This window comes from Emys orbicularis, chromosome 15 (assembly GCF_028017835.1).
Source record: "Emys orbicularis isolate rEmyOrb1 chromosome 15, rEmyOrb1.hap1, whole genome shotgun sequence".
NCBI lineage: Eukaryota > Metazoa > Chordata > Testudines > Emydidae > Emys > Emys orbicularis.
The window spans coordinates 7,499,758-7,505,185 of NC_088697.1; the positions used below are offsets into that span (position 1 = coordinate 7,499,758).

General features: G+C 55.1%; 1 non-coding gene across 1 annotated transcript; it reads right to left on the reverse strand.

Annotated features, from left to right (window-relative positions):
• Window positions 1-2,724: 2,724 nt before the first annotated feature.
• On the reverse strand, window positions 2,725-2,797 carry TRNAV-AAC (transfer RNA valine (anticodon AAC)). The gene has a single exon. It is a non-coding gene; the product is annotated as a tRNA-Val (tRNA).
• Between the last annotated feature and the right edge of the window lie 2,631 nt (window positions 2,798-5,428).

The following is a 5,428-nucleotide window of genomic DNA, read 5'->3' on the forward strand; positions in this document are numbered from 1 at the left end:
GAGTCACCAGGGGAATCCCTCAGCTGCGGGGCAGCCGACCTTCTTCCTGGCTGGGGGCCCTATCACTGATTCCCCACCTATGGATGCCATGGCCATACCACCTGCCTTAGAGCACGAGCCTGGCATCGCTGAGGGCCCCCATCCCCTCCCACCCCACAGACCCCTGAAACCAACCGCGGGGTGCCACCCGCCAGTAGCCTGGCAGCTGGGGCCTCTGGTCCCACTATCACCCCTTTCCCTGCCCCTATTCCTGACCCCAGCCCTGCCCCTATTTCTGACTCCTGCCCTGTCCCTGAAGCCGACCCCGTCCCTATCCCTTCCACCTCCTGCGATGTTATTGCTGCCCCTGGGGCCATCTCCTTCCCTTTTCCAGAGGATGACCCCCAGGGAGCGGCCTTTGTGTTTCCCTGTCCCGACCCACCAGGGGCTGCTATCTTCCCTCCGCCACCCCCCATTGAACCAGGGTCTGAGGCAGGCCATGTGGCAGCGGCCCATCGGGCGCCATGTCGGGGTTCTGCCCCTTGCCTGCCCATCTCGGTGGGCCATGGGGCTGCGCCAGGGGCCCTGCTGGAGAACGGCTGGGGGCCAGTGACCCTACCCCCCCATACACTGCGAGAGGAGCTGCAGGAGTTTCTTGAACATGTCCGGGGCTCCCACAACAAGGTGCAGCTCACTCTCCAGTGATGGGGGGACTTTCATCAAACCCTCTGGGCCGCGAGGGCCCTCATGGGGGAGGGTACAAGGACCAGGAACCAGACCGCTGCAGCCTACCAGCGGGTCTACGGCTTCCGTGACTCCTTGCTCACCTACGGGGTAGGTCACAGTTTGCTGTGCAGCCCAATGGGGGCCATGAGCGTCCCTGCCGGCGAGGATCCCCCCCCAGCCCTCCTCATGGCACCCGTAAACTTCACAACATAGAACACCCCGGGCTGTAGGATGGGTCTCCGCAGGAGCCAGGTGCTCTCCTTCCTTCAGGAGGGGGGGGGTACTCTGTGATCTTCCTGCAGGAGACCCACACGGCTCCAGCCGTCGAGGCTAGCTGGTGGCTGAAGTGGGGGGACGGGGTTTATTTTAGCCACCTCAGCGCCCATTCAGCTGGGGTGGCCACCCTGTTCTCCCCCGAGCTACGGCCCGAGGTGCTGGGGGTCGCCGAGGTCGTGCCGGGCCGCCTGCTGCACGTCCGGGCCCGTGTGGAGGGGCTGCTTCTCAACTTAGTCAACATCTATGCCCCAAACATTATAGTGGATGAGAAGCTGGATATGAGTCAGCAGTGTGCCCAGGTCCATTGTGGCCGCCGAGGGCGCGGACCTCCTCGCGGAGCCCCTGCTGCACAACCCCGATCTCCGTGTGCAGGTGGTGGAGTCTCCCTCGGTGAGCCGGAGGTTGGTCCTGGCAGAAACCACCAAGGTCAGAAGGGACCAGTGTGATCATCTAGTCCGACCTGCTGCATCTTGCAGGCCAGAAGACCTCACCCACCCACTCCTGTAATAGACCCCTATGGGAAGGCAGCTCTGTGCACTGCCCCTACCCCAGGCAGCACATGGAGGCCCTCTGATCCCCTCCCCGAATGGGTGTGCAGAGATGTGCCAGCACCACTAAGAGGGCTCCCTGCCCACTCTACCTCCATCCCTCCATGCTGCTCCCAGAAGTGGCTGGCATGTCCCGGCATCCCCTGAGGAGGGGGGAGTGTCTCCATGCACTGCCCGTGCTCTGAGTACCAACTCCACAGCTTCCATTGGCCAGGAACTGCAGCCAATGGGAGCTCTGTTTGCCCACCTAGGAGCTACTGCCTGAGGGTTGTGTGTACCGGTCACTTTGGGAGCTGCACTGCCCGGGGTAAGCACCACCCCTCCTGCACGCCAACCCCCTCCCCCAGCGCAGAGCCCGCACCCCACACCCAAATTTCCTCCCATAGCTTTGCTTGTCATCCTTTCACCCAGAACCATCCTCCACTATTAATGTTACCTGAAATTGGGTCAACTAGTAAGCTTAAGGAGGACTAGTGACCCACCAGAGTTTGGCAGAAAGCAGCACGTTTATTATATTGATAGCTAAGCTCAAAAGAAGGGGGGAGGGTGTCACACTCACACTTGCATACTCACACTCCCAGGACAGGCACAGCACTAGAGATGTCAGGATCCTTCAAGGTAAGTGTCCCACAGCACAGCGATGGATGGTGTGATGAAGGTGTCTTCCCAAGGCACGATGGAATGCAACGCAGCGAACAACTGGCCAGGCGGTCCGGGCAAAGGGCCTTCACAGGAGGTACAAGCTTGTGAGTGCACTCCTGAGCACATGGCCCCTTCCCCTTTTAAGGACCTGCTCCTCATGGCCTGTGACTAGAGATGACTTGGCTGCATCTGGTTGGTCACGCTCCACCTCAGCCAGTGTCCATGCAGTGTCCATGCATTGGGTGTGTGAGTGCTGCCTAATTAGAGTCCCAGACACCTTGTCTACCTGGAAGCTCTTCTGATCTTCCAGTTGTTCTACCAACCCATTCATCCCACAAGCATTCCAGGAGGGAGGGGGGGGGAAAGCCACTTCACAGGTATTCAGAGAAAGAGAGAGGAGACAAAAGCGGGGGGGGGGGGGAAGTATAACAGATATTTTGAGCATACAGGTTATACATAGGATAGTTATACAGAGAATACAGATCTCTGCTGCTTCTACAACAGCAGCGACAGCCCAGTGGCAGCAGTAGGAGCTAGGAAAAATAACCCATCATGTTTCTGCCCGGTTTTGAACCAGGGACCTTTTGCGTGTTAGGCAAACGTGATAACCACTACACTACAGAAACTCTGTCACAGGTTTCTGCCCCTCCCTTCATAAGAGCATAAGAATGGCCATACTGGGTCAGACCAAAGGTCCATCCAGCCCAGTGTCCTATCTGCCAGCAGTGGCCAATGCCAGGTTCCACAGAGGAAGTGAACCTCAGGCCTGGTCTACACTACGAGTTTAGGTCGACTTTAGCCGCGTTAAATCGAATTTAGCCTGGACACGTTCACACGACGAAGCCCTTTCTTTCGACTTAAAGGGCCCTTTAAACCGGTTTCTTTACTCCACCTCCGACGAGGGGATTAGCGATAAAATCGGCCTTAGGGGGTCGGAATTGGGTTAGTGTGGACGGAATTCGACGTTATTGGCCTCCGGGAGCTATCCCACAGTGCTTCATTGTGACTCCTCTGGACAGCACTCTCAACTCAGATGCACTGGCCAGGTAGACAGGAAAAGCCCCGCGAACGTTTGAATTTCATTTCCTGTTTGCTCAGCGTGGAGAGCACAGGTGACCACGCAGACCTCATCAGCACAGGTAACCGTGATGGAGTCCCAGGATCGCAAAAGAGCTCCAGCATGGACAAAACGGGAGGTACGGGATCTGCTCGCCCTATGGGGAGATGAATCAGTGCTGGCTGAACTCCAAAGCAGTAAACGAAATGGCAAAATATTAGAAAAGGTCTCCAAGGCCATGAAGGACAGAAGCCATAACAGGGACGCACAGCAGTGCCGCGTGAAAATTAAGGAGCTAAGGCAAGCCTACCACAAAGCCAGAGAATCAAACGGAAGGTCCGGGGCTGAGCTGCAAACATGCCACTTCTACGCGGAGCTGCATGCCATTCTAGGGGGTGCAGCCACCACTACCCCAACCGTGTGCTATGAGTCCCTCACTGGAGAAACACACAGGGAAGCGGGTTCGGGGTACGAGGAAGATGAGGATGAAGATAATGTAAATAGCTCACAGCAGCAAGAAAGCGGAGAAACCGGTTTCCCCAACAGCCAGGATATGTTTATCACCCTGGACCTGGAACCAGTAACCCCCGAACTCACCCAAGACCCGGTGGGCACACAGGGGACCTCTGGTGAGTGTACCTTTGTAAATATATTACACATGGTTTAAAAGCAAGCGTGTTTAATGATTAATGATTAATTTGCCCTGGCAATCACGGCCAGTACAGCTACTGGAAAAGTCTGTTAACGTGTATGGGGATGGAGTGGAAATCCTCCAGGGACATCTCCAGAAAGCTCTCCTTCACGTACTCCCAAAACCTTTGCAAAAGGTTTCTGGGGAGGGCTGCCTTATCCCGTCCGCCATGGTAGGACACTTTACCACGCCAGGCCAGTAGCACGTAGTCTGGAATCATTGCATAACAAAGCATGGCAGCGTATGGTCCCGGTGTTTGCTGGCATGCAGACAACATCCATTCCTTATCGCTCTTTGTTATCCTCAGGAGAGTGACATCATTCACGGTCACCTGGTTGAAATGGGGCAATTTTATTAAGGGGACATTCAGAGGTGCCCCTTCCTGCTCTGCTGAACAGAAATATTCCCCGCTGTTAGCCACGCGGTGGGGGGGGGAGGGGTGAAGTGATCATCCCAGAGAATTGGGTGTGTGGGGGAGGGGAATTAGTTGGCTTTGTGCTGCATGTTAACCCTGAAACCGCAGCCCCTCCTTTTACATTGCAAACCCATTTTAAATGGCCAACCCAACGGGTGCTTGGTATGGTTAATGAGACCAGTACTGTTTTAAACCATACCCACATGTTAACAAGGTTAAAAAAGCCAAAAAACTGTGTCTTACCATGGCTGCCTGCAAGCTGAAATCTGTGGCCTGGCACTGCATGAGTGATCTCTCACACCAAACCGGCAGGCCCTCAATATAAGAGGAAAAATGCAACCTTGTAACGAAAGCACATGTGCTGTGTGATGTGAACAGCAAAATTTAACGTGAAAGAGTGTATCCATTGTTCTCTAAAATGTATCTTTTTTAACCACCTCTCCCTTCTCCTCCACCAGCTGCAAATCTTTCTCCTTCACAGAGGCTAGTGAATATTCGAAAGCGGAAGCGAAGGACGCGTGATGAAATGTTTACAGAACTACAGACTGCCTCCCACGCTGACAGAGCACAGCAGAATGCGTGGAGGCAGTCAATTACTGATTATAGAAAAGCCCAATATGAGCGAGAGGAGAGGTGGCGTGCTGTATCGCGGTCTGAAGAGGAGAGGTGGCGTGCTGAATCGCGGGCTGAAGAGGAGAGGTGGCGTCAGCTTGCACACAGAAGGCAATAGTCGATGCTCCGGCTGCTGGAGCATCAAACTGATATGCTCCAGCGTATGGTTGAGCTGCAGGAAAGGCAGCAGGAGCACAGACCGCCGCTACAGCCCCTGTCTAACCAACAGCCCTCCTCCCCAAGTCCCATTGCCTCCTCACCCAGACGCCCAAGAACACGGTGGGGGGGCCTCCGGCCACCCAGTCACTCCACCCTAGATGATTTCCCGAGCAATAAGTGTTAAAGTTTTAAAGTTTTAAACTGCAGTGTGTCCTTTTCCTTCCCTCCTCCCCCACCCATCCCGGGCTACCTTTGCAATTATCCCCCTAGTTGTGTGATGAATTAATAAAGAATGCATGAATGTGAAGTAACAATGACTTTAT